This window comes from Vicugna pacos, chromosome 31 (assembly GCF_048564905.1).
Source record: "Vicugna pacos chromosome 31, VicPac4, whole genome shotgun sequence".
Taxonomy (NCBI): domain Eukaryota; kingdom Metazoa; phylum Chordata; class Mammalia; order Artiodactyla; family Camelidae; genus Vicugna; species Vicugna pacos.
Window position 1 is genome coordinate 15,196,685 of NC_133017.1, and position 14,444 is coordinate 15,211,128.

At 55.8% G+C, this 14,444-nt stretch overlaps 1 protein-coding gene across 1 annotated transcript in view; it reads left to right on the plus strand.

Moving 5' to 3' along the window:
* Positions 1-540: 540 nt before the first annotated feature.
* Positions 541-14,444, plus strand: part of FAM167A (family with sequence similarity 167 member A) — a 36,343-nt gene continuing 22,439 nt past the window's right edge. Inside the window, exons 1-2 of the mRNA XM_006203180.4 lie at positions 541-695; positions 6,402-6,501. The gene's annotated coding sequence lies outside the window, so the exon portion shown is untranslated. The remainder of the gene's footprint in view (positions 696-6,401; positions 6,502-14,444) is intronic.

Below are 14,444 nucleotides of genomic sequence, written 5' to 3' on the forward strand. Positions count from 1 at the left end.
CCAGTGGCTGTAAAGGGGTGGCACGTGCTAGGCACTGGGTCCGGGCGTTGCCAGCTGGTAGCTGGAACTCAAACCGCTGGTGGGTGGAGTGTAGGCTCCGGGCTTGCCCACCCGCTGGAAGGGGGTTCTCCAGCCCCCTCCGCGCAGGCAAACTGCTGACAGTGGCAAAGCCACGTTGCCATGCTTGGGGGGAAACTGCCTTGGTTTCGGGTTTGTTTTTTTTTTTTAATCTGTTTGGGTTTGGTTTCGTCTAGGGGTTGGCCATCGCGTGTAGTTTGCTTCTGCTTGCGGCGGGGCGGCTGCTCGGGTTCAGGTCCCGGCCGGGAACGAGCCGCCGGGAGGGCTTTAGGACCCGGCGCGGGTCTCCCGGCCCCGGCGCGTCCCGGTCCCCGGAGCCGCGGGCGGAGAGGCTTGAATGAGAGGCTGGAGGGGATCGCGCCTGAAAGGGCTCGCGGTGGAATAGCTCCGCCGTCGCCAGGCAACCGCCCTGACGCAACGCAAAAAAAAAAAAAAAAGTCCCTTAAAAAAAAAAGAATAGTGCTGAGAATTCACAGGAGCAAGAGAGAAAGGGAGGCAGAAGCCGGCTCAGCCCCGAAGCTGGGGCCAGAGGCTGCCGGGCGCGGAGCCCGCGTCGAAAGGAGGAGGCGGGGACCTGGGTGACACCCTTGGAAGGGGCCTCCGGGTGCCCCGGGAAGGTGGGTTCGCGGCAGGGCGGGGTCGATTTCAGGGCTGAGGGTCCGGCTGCTGGGACGTGTCTGTGGCCGGCGGCATATCCAGGGGAGGGAGCTTCGGGGCGCCTCAGGTCCCCAGAGCAGGCAGTGGCGCGAGCAGCCCGGCCCGGGGCTGAGGGAGCACCCATTCCAACGTGCGCTGGGGTGGACACCCCGCACCTGCCCGCAGGAGACGGGGTCCTGCGTCACCGGCTCCTGGGGGCTTGCTCCCCCCAGGAGGAGTGAGACAGCTCGGCCAGAGTCCATCTCCCATGTCTGGGCTGGCCCTTTCCGGGTTAAGATCTGGGTAGAGGTTTGGGGTTTGAGGTCTGGAAGGGAGGAGCCCCACTCAGTCTCTCCAAGTCTACTCCCAGACCGCTGGTCACCTCCAAGCCCACCTTCTCTCCTCTGTCTACTTCAGGCTTAGTAATGTGGGCGTTCCTGCTCCTAGGATGCAACCCCTAACTCAGGAGAAGTGACTCAGGGCACTTGGGGCCGGTGGCTGAGGCCTCAAGGGCTGAGGCCAGTGCAATCAGAGGAAACTGCTCAGCTTGAAGGGCCTGGGAATGAGCAGGTCAGCTCTGAGGCCGGGCACCCTGTCACTGGGAGAAGGTGGGAAGGTCTGTGGCCCCAGGCAAGGGGGCAGGTGTCTCCATGCCCTGTCAGGTTGGGCATTCTGTTTTTCAAAAACAATCTTTATTGCCTGTATCTGTTTTTCATTCCTCCTGAGAAGATCTGGAAGGGGGCGGAGGGTTGTTCTAGGTGGATGGGCCACAGCCACTGTCAAAGCCACAGGCCTGTTCTCCCAGATTAAGTTTACACCAGCTCCCAGAGGATCCTGGTGGATCCCAGGCGGGATGAGTTCAGGTCCCAGCAACAGGACAGTACCCAAAGTGCCCAAGGGAGGCGTGGCTCTAAAGCAGCTTCCCTTCTGATGCCCCAGAAACAGTCCCGCTGCCCACAGTCACGGGATGGAGGGTGGAGAGCTGAGCAAAGTCCTGGGAGAACAGAGGTGGCCGTGGCACCTCCAGCCTGACCGCATCTGCAGGATGAGAACTTCTGCTAGTGTGTTTTTAAGGGATTTTGCAAAACAGCCACAGCTGTACTTGGAGTGCATATAGGTGACGGCAATTGTCTCCTGAGTGCATTTATCAGTCAGACACTGCTTAAGAACCCTTCACACCCACTGGTCATTTTATCCTCACCATCGCCCTTTGGGGGATGTTATACCCTGCTTTTGCTGATGGGTCTCGAAGAGATTCAGTAACTTGGTGCAGCTCATGGGGCTGGTGAAGGAGCAGAGAGATTCAGGCCCACGTGCGTGACTCCTAAGACAGTGCTCTCCAAAGAAAGCTGCTTTTGGAGATCCGAGCAGAGAGGTCCAGAGCGGAGACCTGTGACCTGTGAATGCCCCTTGCCATCTTGAGGGCCCTGTGGAGCCAGAAAGCCATTTCTTGTATCAGGAGCCTGAGAGGCTCTGCATTGGTCCTGGCTGGCTTCAGCCCGGCTCCCCTGAAGCAGAGGGAAGGGTCCTCCCTCATCCCCCTCTTCCTCCTTGCCCACGCGAAGACCCCCAACTTCTCATGCCCTTGGCTCCTGTCTCATCCTCTCAATTACATGCATGGATTTCCACTAAATTAACCTATCTACCAGCTTGGCCTCCTTCCAAGGGGGGCTCTGGCAAGGAAGTAAATTAAGGCGGTGCCTGTTTGCTGAGAGCGCCACTGAGCCCCGGGCCGATGAGGGAGAAACTGCTTGTTAGGCTCCTCACACATGCAGGCGGCTTTCTCTAGGTAAATTTTGATCGTGGAAAACTCCCTCGGCCCCCTAAGAGCGTCTGGAACCCCCAGAACCCTCTGGGAGCTGTGTTCTCCCCAGAAATGCCTCTTGGCTTGCCTGGGATATAGAGCTATTTGCAAAGGTGGAGGATGAGTGATGATCAGAGCAGTTTGCCCCCCGGTTTACAGGCTCGGGGTGAGAAGTTCTCACTCACGAATCCGACATCCTTTAGGATCAACTTGGATGGCTCTTAACATGCACGTGTGCCCCGGGATTTGGATTGGGGTGAGGAGAAAGGAAGGAAGGCACATTCTGAAGCAGACTTCGAAGGGGTGAGCATTTGGCTACATCAAGAGCAGTGGGCATGGGGGAGCCAGAGGTTGCGACTAGAGATGGGAAAGGGGTTTAGAAGGAACTTTGCCATCAGCCTAGAGAGTTGGAGCTGCTTCAGGGGGTCAAGTTGCCAACATGAGTTAGGAAGACTGCAAATGTTAGCTTTTGCGTGGTTAGGACAGCCACCCTGGTTCGTGAAGGCCTAGTGTCTCCATGCTTGTCTCTGGAGAGATTCGGGAGAGGCAGGAAAGAAAAATGAAAGAAATGGGCAAGAGGAGAAGTTACAGGTGTGAGCTGCCCCCCGCCAGCCCCTTTCCTACTGACGGCTACCTGACACCCCTCAACCCCACAAGGCTCATGCGTGAAAACCTCTTAAAGGAAGGGAACCCAGGGCGCAGCAACCATCTCCCTGTGGGCACACCCACCCAGGAAGTAGGCAGGCAGTGAGCTCCCAGCATCAGAGGCCGCTTCACTCCCGGGCCCCTGCCCAGCAGCCTTCGCAGAGCCCTAGGAAGGGGTGGGGGTTCGGCTTCTCCGGGGGGAAAATATGAGTCCCCATTTCTTCAAGGTGATCTTTCCAGGATGGCCAGAAATTCCCCTCGGGTATCCTGATCCAAATGTGGGAGCTGGTCACGCGTTCCCGGAGACTCTGTCATAGGTCTTGTCCCTTAGGTCCTGAAAGGCCCAGCTTAGATCTGATTTCCAGGTACATAATGGGCCCAGGCCACGACCTCCCCGGCGGCCACAGCTCAGGGCCCACGGAAGGCTGGGCAGCGTTTCCTCACGCCAGGAAGCCAGCAGGGCCTCTGAGTGTGAACTGGGCACTTCAGCCCTGGAAGGCCAGCTGGGGAACTCCCAGGGTGAGGAGGATCCAGGAAGGTTCTGGAAGGTTCTAGATCAGGATTCTTGACCGGGAGGCCACTTCAGGCCCTGGTCACCCTTGTCCATCATCAAGGTAAAAGTGACACTGTCTCCCTCATCCTGTGAGCATTTACATGTGCCTCACCCTGGGGACACCGCCTTACTGTACACTTACCTACCGTTTTGGTCTAAAGTCTCAGATTTTGTTGTATTGTTTGTTTCTTTGTTTGATGGCAGCCACTGAAAACTTTGAGGAAGGTGAGAGCCAATCTCATTATCAATCTGAATGAAAACAAGGCTCAGACTGAATTCTGCCACACGCGTAGACATTTCCCCAACACTATTTGCAAACGGGCCCCGCAGAGTTCAGCCGGCCTGTTCTCTGGGCTTGGTGAAGTCACAGTCACCTGTCTCTCTAAGGTGCTGACCACATCTCCCCCGAGATCTCACCAGATTCTTTCACCTTGTTCTTTTAAGAGTCAAGAGTGGCTCAATATTTGTTTGGCCCACATACCTTGAATACCTCTGTTTTCACCAAGGAGAGAGCATTTCTAACGTTACTCTGCTAATTATCCAATGTCTGCTGTTGAGCAGAGAGGAAGACAGCCAGTGGCCTGCCAGAGCCCTGTCAGGAGTGGGGGCTCTGCATGAAGCTGCCGGCCGGGGTTAGGGGGTCCCAGTTTGAATGCACCCTTGTTGAATGCAGCCAGTTGCAGCTGGCCGGGTGACACCACATGGAGCTTCCCACCAGGTCTGGAAAGGGCTGTAAGATCAGTAACTGACATCCCACTGGGAAAGCACACGACAGCAGCCCTGCCCTCAAGGAGTGCGGACTCTGGTCAGAGTTGCCGCTGAGGTAAGACAATTTGTGAAACCCTGAGTCCCGAGCTGACAGTCAAGTGATGTTGTGCTCAGTCTGGAGCACACAGAAACACAGAGCTAACTTTAGTGGTTCGGCAGCCAGGGAGAGGTCCAGCCAAGGGCTGTCGTGGGCAGGAGGTGACAGTCCTGAGAGGCATAACTAAGAATTCGCATCTCCTCTGTCTCATCGGATCCTTCCAAGCCTTTGCAATAGGTTCCATTATGATCCCAAGGTCATAGAATTAGTGTCAGGGCTGACCTATCAACCCACGTCCATCAAGACCCAGCCCTGCCCCATACCTAACCCGCTCCATCTCTTCCTCCTGCTCCTGATCCCTTCCCTCTGTGAGGGGTGAACTCAGGCAGCTCAGCGGCCCAGCTGTGATCAGCTCCAGCCGACAGGAACGGGGAGCCAAGTCACACATTCCTACTTTCTCTGCTGCCTGGGCCCTAGAGAGGGTGCAGGGCGGCCCCTGGGCTAGATGCGGGCAGAGCTGGAACGGTCCCCGCACCTCTGCATCCTTAGGACGGGCCCTGCCCATACACAGGGACACTCTGAGGGCCCTTCCACCACGCCCTCCCTGGAGGTCAGCACGCCCAGGCCGAGTGCGCACGTGAGGCAACCTGAGCAAGCGCAAGCACGTCGTGCAACTTCTTAGGAAGTCCTTGCGACACCCTAGGGCTTTGGATCTTATGATGCAGAGTGAAACAGAAAGCCAGTCGTCCAGCAGTTTCCCAGTTGAGCTGAAGCTGGTTGCTTCTGCTTATTTGAGATTGGAGCCAATTATCCTGTGGACTCGGCTTGTTCAAACCCTACCTTGGTTGGGGGCCGAAACAAATGCCAGTTAGGAGATACCGGTGGGGTCGGGGGATGCACCCCACGGGGGAGGAGGTAGCCCCAGCATGGTTTGCTGAGAAATGCTGCCTGAGCTTCAGTCAGCTGTGAAATGTGCCCGGAGCACCCGTTCGAAATGCCGCCTACTTTGAATCTCTGCAAATTGCTCGAAAGGCCACTCCGTATCTGCTTTCTGTCCCCTAAACCCCGCTGCCACGGCCTGTGGCCAGAAGAGTCCTGAGGTCACATGCGGCATGGCGACAGGCTGCCTCAGCCCTCCTGGGCATCTCTGTCTCGTCAGGGGTTCTCATGGGGGAGAACTTCCGCTTCAGACTCTGCATTTCCCACCGCAAATCCCCCCACTCCTCCCAGAGGACTCTCAGATTCTCAGGCACCTTTCTCCCTGCCTATCGGAGCCAGCAGCCCTTTCCCAGGGCCTCAGAGCCTTGGAAGGGTCACAGTGGTGGTGATTCTGGGTGGCCCGAAGCGCCCCCCACCCCCCCGCAGCGGCCCTGTGCTTCCTCCTCTCCTTTTACTGAGGCAATAAATTACATCTGTGGCTCCCAGGAGCCTCTCTCCCACCAACAGGGAAGCACGACTTTTTCAGCGATTTTCCCAGCCACTTCTTTCACTGGGCAAGGTGATACGAAAGGTTTCCACATTCCCAGCCTCACGGCAGGAGGCCTGTGAGTCTGCTCTCAGCCGCCCCCATCAATTATTCAGTGTGGACCGAGTGCTTTGAATGTGCAGAGGCCTTAACAAGTATTTTTATAGATTCTTGCCTCACCATGTCCCTGTATCCTAGACAATGAAAGCTCCCCTTGGAGTCTGAAGACGCGGGTCCAAGCCCAGCCAGTTCCCTAAACAGAGCTGTGTGACCCCAGGCAATCTTGTGATGTCTCTGGTCTGTGGTTCCTCTGTGGTAGAACTCTCTGGAAGTCCTCTCCAGCCCGGGCCTTTGAGTGTCCGGGAGAAGTTTGTGAACTAACCGCAGTGTGATTTCCAAATATCTGTGCTTCCAGGGGTGGACATGGAAGCTTCGAATGATGAGGTGAGCTGCATCTGTTAGCACAGGACTTTGCAAACCGAGTTTCACCGGGAGAAACGGCTGAGAGAACTCGGGTAAGTGGGTTCCTCTGCCCCCGGCCCCCTGTGGCTGTGAATTCACGATAGGTGACAACCTCCCGCCTGCTGTGCTTGCTGGTGTGGAAGGAAGTGTCAAGGCCATTCCACCCAAACTGCACATTTCAAGGGAGAAGCAGAGCCCTGGGGGGAAGTGAGCTGCGCGGTCACTCTGGATGGAGGGGCAGGTTCCCTGGAGCTGACTGCCAGGCCGGTGACCCCCTTGCCCTCCCAGGCTGGGCCTGTCTAAAGTGGTGGGCCCACCCCCCTCCCCAGCAGAGTGCTGGGACCCCGGGTGGGAGGCGGCCTGGGGCTACCTGGAGCAGGGAAGGGAGGGAGGGAGGAGAGCAGCCCACCGGGCATCACACCACCTGCCGGTCCTTCACTGGCAGCCCCTGGTCCAGGCCTCCCAGCTGCCCCGGAGACTGGCCCGGGGACCCACCCAACAGAAAGTCCGGGGCAAATGAAGTGAGTCCTGTCCTAATTAAGCCAAGCATTTGGCTCACATTCCAAGAAGTGACTCAGGCAGGAGGGTTTCACGGCCATGGGTGGCAGAGCCCTCCTTAGGCTCAGCTCCTTGCTGCCGGCGTCCTGTCCCGTAGAGAGACCCTCACGCTGCAGTGGCTCTGCTGCCAGTGCCAGCAGGGCGGGGCCTCGGTCCAGCTGGCTGAGTCTCACTCTCCTCACCTGCCAGGTCAGATTCACAGGAAAACAAAGCGTTGCCACAAGCATATGTAAGTGTTAGTATTTGCCCCTGGGCTTCCTAAAAACGCTGGGCTTTAAAACATTGAATCACTAAAAAGTGTGCATTTCTGTCACTTTTCGGCATGTGTTGTCATTTGGGGACAGGGTCACAGCACTGAGCTGGGCTGAAGTGCTGGTTCCTTCACTTACATGCATGTGACTTGTGACGTAATCCTAGTCCTAACTCAGGGTCATCCCGGGGCTGACCTAGACATCTGCACGGTGCCTGGACCACAGCAGTGCTGGGTGATGCTCCTCTTCCCCTCTGCCTCTTGATTCTAAGCATGTTCACTTATCCCTACATGCAGATAAAGAGAGAATGGCCACTGACGTATTTCCTTTATTTGCATAGAAAATATGCATTCAAGTTGAACACCAGGCAAGTAGCTGTAAGAAGTATGGGGAAGACTTGGAGACAGATTATGCCCTCTGTGATCTCACAGTCTAGGGCAGGTGGGTTACTCAGGTCCCCTTTAGATGACAAGAGACAGAAGTCCAGCTTAAGTTAGCTCAAGCAAAGGAGAGACTTTATATTGCACAGTATCGGGACGTGTAGATCTCTGCGCACTGACGGGGTCCAATGGCTTACAAGATGTTGTCAGGTCCCCATCTCTCTCTTTCTCTTTCCCAAAGGCTTAGCCTTCTTACTGCAAACAGGCTTTCTCCAAGAGGCCGAGAAAGATGGACCCTAGAAACTCCAGGTTTCTATCTGCCCAGCTGCAATACCCTAGCTGAAAAGACACCCTATATCTATATTTAAATGCCATGAAAATATTCAGATTGGCCTTGCTTGGCAGTGTGCACACCCATTGGACCAGTCACTGTTGTAAAACGAATGTCTGTGTCTGGGACATGTGAGCATTACTGGGGGTGGGGACGATGGGCAGGGAGTCACGACTCACAGTCCCTTCGGAACCACCTGAAATGATACAGGAGTGGTCCCCACAGAAGGGAGGCTGAACAGAGACACATCTGTCCATCTAACAGGCACATCAGAAATGTAACTAATTCAATCCAAGAAGAATGGTCGGTACCTAAGTCTGGTGCAGAAAAGTGCCAAAAATTGTGTTGGGGAGGAGGGATTCCCAAAGGAAATCCATAATCCATTCTCTCTCTGTCTGCGTTCAGAAAGCGCCTACTTAGAGGACTACAAAATGATGAGCTGGCGTTTGAACTAGGCTCAGAGGCTTGGTCAAATTCAGACATGAGGCTACGAGGAAAGGATGAAACCTAAAACTGAGACCAGTCTCCCGCATCCCCCACAGCCCCCATTCAGACTCACTAGAACCATTCTGACCTTGAATCTGCAGGAAGTCTTCTACTGGGCAGGAAACCATCTGGAGGTGTGGACTGCTCCGGCTAGAGTTTATTCACTGGTTCACAGCACCGCTGTCCTCAGCATTTATTGAATGCCTGCTGTTTGCAGAGCTCTGTGCTGGGAATACAAAAGAGAAATTAATGCCCTTTCCATCGAGGAGATAGACAGGGGACGGGGAGCAGGACTCTCTGCCAGTTCAAGGTCGTACAGGCTAGTGTGCAGTGAGCATGACTGAGGCCAGTGCTGGGAGCATTCAGAGAATGGCCTGGAAGGTGGGCTGTCTGTGAGAGCTTTGCAGATGAGGCCAGCTCTCAGCTGAGCTTCAAAGTAGAGCGTTGGACCCAGGGAGAAGGGAGCTTCCTGAAAGGCCAATGATGGATGGACAAAGGGATAAAACCGACAGACCAGAAAGTTCTCCTTCCTTCATTCATCCATTCAATCACTCATTCAACAAGTTTCTTGAGCAGCTACTATGTGCCAGGCACTGTTCTGGGCGCTAAGGTCACAGTTGTGAACAAGAGGAATCACTGCCCTCACGGGGCTTACATTCCTGTGAGCGAGATGCAGGACAAGAAAACATGTGACATCCTAGTTCTGTGAGTGAGAAGAGCTACAAAAAAACAGGAAGCAGGGACAGCTCAGTGGGCAGGTCGGAGCTGGGCTCTGTGGAGGTGGCATCGGGGCAGACGGGAATGAAATGGAAGCCTGAGGTCAGGGAGGGTCAGTGGACAGAGCGAGGCTTGGGGGAGGGGAGCACAACCTCGGAGTCTCAGAAGGCCTCGCTGGAGTCTCACAATGGTTTGTGGCAGGAGGAGTGATCTGGGCAGCAAACAGATGGCTCCCAGGAAGTGGGAATTAGAAGGTTCTCCTACTGGACAGAATGCAGCCCCCGCGGGCATGCCCTCTGCTAAGGGGTACAACATGGGTGCGTGGGAAGAACCCCGAGAGCACCCCCACTTCCCTTACCAGCATCCCTCACCGCACACCCAGCGCACATGCAACAAAAAAGCCCCCCCACAAGATGTCCCAACTCAACTGGCCCCCACCACGCATACACAGCTGGTGCCAAGGGTCTGTCTCTGCGCAGTGTCTTCCTGCATCTCAGGCACTCCCAACACCAGCCCTGAGCAAGCCCTGGAATAAAGATGAGTTGGGAAAGATGATCTGTGGAGGGCCAGACCAGCGGGTGTCCCCTCCTGCTTCGGTCACCATGGCAACCTCAGAGGAGGCGAGAAAACGGGCTCTCTGACAGTTCCTCCAAGCGCCCTGGCTCCTGGCCACTCTGTGGGGCGCGGGACTGTCACCCAGCGTCTCAGCCCCAGTCATCAGGAGTCCCCAAGGCTGCAGAGCCCAGGCGGAAATGTCACAGCCTCCATCACACCTGAGGCCCCGCCTCGGGCTCTCTCTTTAAGATAAGCACCAAGGTTTTGTGATTAAACACAGATGGAAAAGCCTGCCTGGTCACAGCTCCATCTCTGCGTCCCAGGCCTACTGACCCATCACCCACCTGGAACAAAAAGGGATTAGATGCTTTACAAAAGGAAAGAAAAAGATTCGGGTGTGAGCTGTGGCCTGAGCCGCCCTGAAAGTTTATAACACAGCAGGGTCCACTGAACTTCTCCCCAACTCTCCTTTCAAGACAACCCCATTTTCCAAAGAGAGGCTGAGACCCATGCAGGGGAGGCGAGCTGACTTCCCAGTCTCACAGCTCCCACCAGAGATGGGTTCTGGTCCCAGGGTATGGACTCGCAGCCTGGGGACCTGGGGCCCCCTGTCAGGTCCCAGCCTGTGGGTACAAGGTGGGGCTGTGAGGCCCTGCTGAGAGGTGGGCCTGGCTCTGCTAAACCTGGAGGTCAGAGTGGGTGCTGCCGCCCCTTCCTGCAGCCCCCTGTTCCCCACAAGACGCTGCCCGTCCTTGGGCAGCCCCTGAGCCCAGGGCCCAAGTCTCTCTAATGAGGGCTTTCGGCATGGTGACACGGGCAGAAGGCCCCCAGCGCTGCTCTCTTTGGGGAGTGATCAGTCTGCCTGACTCAGGAGCCTGAGGCCCACGGCGGGGGAAGGTGGCTGAGCCCAGCTGCGGGTACAGAGCGAGAGGCACTGCCCGCCTGGAGCGGGCCCGCCGTGGCGTCTGTCTCCTGCGGGGACATTTCTGCAGTGAAGAGTTGGCTACCCTGTCACTTAGGCCCCCATGGGATCTGAATTTCCTCAGCAAGGCAGGTCTGGCAGGGGCAGGATGTCTGAAGGATTGGTTCCTGCCTTTCCTGGTCCCCCAGCCCCTTCCCATCACCCACTGCCCTGCGGCTGGAGGCCGGGCGGCCTGGGTGGCCTGGGTGGCGGGCGGGGCCTCACGCACGTGTACGAAGGAGCCTGTGCGCTGTGCGTCCCCAAGCCTCAAACCAGGGAGCCACGGGCAGCACTTCTGCTGGAAGGAGCAGCGCAAGTGTGAACTCACACGTGTGGAAGGTTGTCATTACGTCCTCGTCAAGCGCTGCCTGCTGTACGCGGTCAGTTAGGAGACAACAGCTGTGAATGCAGACGGCCTCTTAGCAAAAGCTGAGAGCGGACGGGGCCATCCGCTCTGTGGTTCTCGCCTGCAGGTGGCACTGCTCCCTGGAAGGGACGTGGAGATGTGGGGAGGGGAGCTTTTCTGGGTGGTCACTTTATTTTATGACACTGCTTAGCCCTCAGTTATACATGTGTTCTGTCTCCCCGGATGAATTGCATGTTCCCCTTCACTTCGGCCAGGGCTCTTGGTTATAAGCAACAGAAGGCCACGTTATTGTCAGCTGTACACAGAATTGACAGGAGGTAGAGAACCAAGGCAGAAAACAGGCAGGATCAGGGCAGCTCAGAAAACAGAGGCGAGGGGCCCTGTGAGGATCTGTCTGAGACCTACTCATCGGGGTGCTAGGTTCTTACTCATGCAACACCCCCAGAACACGTCTGACACCGGATGTGTGAGTGTCCCACACCAAGCAATTCCCTCGTTCTTTGCAGAACTGGATGTTCTGCTATTTAATTCAATTTGACACTCTCCACCTGAGGTTAGTGTCAGATCCCACCAGTTAAGGGCTAAGTCCCACAAGACTGTCCCCCACTTCACATGCCAATTGCAAGTCCCAGGCTGTCACCTGTACTTCTGACCAACTGGCTGTAAATCAGAAATTGCCCACAACTCCTTCCTCGGATTCAGTCGTTTGCTCAAATGGCTCACAAAACTCAGGGAAACATTGGGTACTAATATTTACCAGCCAGAGGAAGAGATACAGAGGGCAAGGCATGGGGGGAGGGGTGCAGAGCTGCCCCGCCCCCTCCCGGGGCCCCACCCTCCCAGCTCCTCTCTCTGTTCACCAACCTGGAAGTTCTGCAAACCCTGCAGCTGGGGTTCTATGGGGGCTTCATTACACAGGCACGATGGATTAAATCATTTGCCATTGGTAGCTGACTCAACCTCCAGCCCCTCTCCCCCCGCCAGTGGTCTGGCTTGGGGCTGAGAGTTCTAACCTTCTAATCGAGGGTTGGTTCCCCTGGCCACCAGCCCCCATGTGAGCGATTTCCAAAAGTCACCTCGTTAACATAAACTCAGGTGTGGTAGAAAGAGGCTTGTTATGAATAACAAAATACACTCTTTTTACCTTATTGCTGGAACTCTTTGAAGAACTGGGGACAAAACCCGGATACTATAACAAAAAATACTCCTGTCACTCTCACTGCTTGGGAAATTACTAGAGTTTTAGGAGCTCTGTGTCAGGAACCAGGGACAGAGCCCAACTATATATTTCTTGTTATATTACAGTATTATATCCTCCCACAGCCCTTCAGCAGGGAAGGTTTGACTAAGATGATGCATTTGACATCTACCTCCAAGTCTTGATGTCCCTGCATCCTGGCCTCACACACACCAGATTCAGAACCCTGGGCGCGGCATCTGACTGGCCAAGCTCAAGTCTCCTGCTCAAATATCAACCAATATCCACTGTGTTATTTTGTATTCTTTGTCCAACACAGGCTTATGTTGGTTACAGATGTCAGAAAACCCAGTTCAAAAGATCTCAGGCAAAAGAGGAAACTACGTAGGTTCTATAATCAAGGTCAGGTGGGGCTGATTCCCACAGGACCCAACTAAGGGCATCAAACTATCTCGTCTACTTGGCTTCGTTTGCCAGGCAGACCCTCTCCCTGTGGTGAGCAAGCTGGCCCCCAGCAGCCCTGGGCCAGCACGTAACAGGAACACGGCCAGCTCCTGGATGATTCTGGCAGAGAAACCCAGGAGGGCTCTGACTGGTCCAGTCTGAGTCATGTGACTACCCTGAGGCCAGAGGGTGGCTTCCTCACAGCAAAAAGGCATGCTCTTTCCAGGGCACAGAAGAGACATAGGGCAGAAATCACCTCACCTGAGGATGCCAGACATGGAGGAGGCCCCCAAGGTATCCCTGAGATGCTGGAGTGCCCTCTCTGCACCAGCGCCCAGTCCTGCCACCCGAGGCAGGGTCTCCTAGGACCCGACAGCCTGTGTCTGGGACCCTGAGGTCTGAGCAGGTCTCACGGGGGCAGGTGGGGAAGCCCAGGTCCCCTCTGCTTCTATTAGTCCGTCCAGACCTGAGCAAGCACAAACCACAGCAAGCAGGCTGTTGGGGCAGGGAAGCCCTTCTGTTCGTGCATTCATTCCACAAACATTTAAAGAGAGCAGGAAGGCTGGGGCTTTCAGGATGCAAAGCCCCGTCCTCGCCCTCATGGAGCTCAGGGTCCAGTAGAGGAGACCATCGAGAAAGTTCCTGGTAGAAGTGCTGAGACCTGAGAGGGCCGCTGAGCCCAGGGTTATAAGCCAGCCTGGAGCTGGACTGCAGGGGTTCAAATCCCACCTCGGCCAAGCTGCTTGACCTCTGGGCCTCAGAGTCCTCACCTGTGCAATGGGGATGATGATAACACTTGCCTCGTGGGCTTGTAAAGATCAGATGTGTTCGTGCACTGAAAGCTCTGAGAACAGTGCCTGGAGTGATCCGCTCTGAGCAAGTGTTAGCTAATGCTGTTGTGGTGATATTATTGTTTCCTCCATGTGCTCTCGTTGCCCCCCAGGGGCACACACAACTTGGGCAATCAAGGAAGAACTGAAGGAGAAAATCCCCGGGAACAGAGGCAGAGAAGGGCTGAAACAGCTTGTGCAAAGTCACTGGGGCTGTGAGAGGGCGTGGTGTTCAGTGTTAAAAAGACTGTGTGTATCATGGAGAAAAAATGAGACAATTCTAGGGAAGAACCCAGGCTGGAAGGAGCAGACATGAGCCTGTGGAAACGGAGAGATTGGCTTTTGAGCTTCTTAGGGGAATACAGGGCAAGAGGGACCGAGCTGAGTGTCCCTTGAGAGAGGGAGAGAGAAAGAGACAAAGAAAGGGAACAGGTCAGCAGTCCCCTGCATCCTTCCCTGCCCTCAGAGCCCATCTAGGAAGTGGGTTTGGAAGTGGTCCAAGTGGCAGATTAGGTCATAATGAGACGAGGCGTTGGCTGGATGACTGAGCTGCACCCACCTGGCTCCCCCAGCAGCCAGAGGAATTAGCTCATAGCTGGCCTGGCATCCTCTGTGCAGCCACCGTGGGCTCAGAGCAAGCCAGGAGCATGTTTGAACAGCAGTCCTTGTGTGCGGCGTGGGTCCCGGGTGCTGGCACATCGCTGCTGCAGAAAGGCTGAAGCACCCCTGCGGGTCGTCCTCTGCTGTGGGAATTTTGCGTTCCCCTGCAGCTCGGTGGCCTGCTGGTAGGGCATGCCTGGGCCTGGTGGGATTACTGTCTGGCCTTGTTCTTCCAGATGCCCCACGTTCCAGGTCTGACAGCGACTGTCTTCCCTCCCCGGGCTCTCTGCCTTTGCCAAGTCCCCAGTGAGTGTCGCT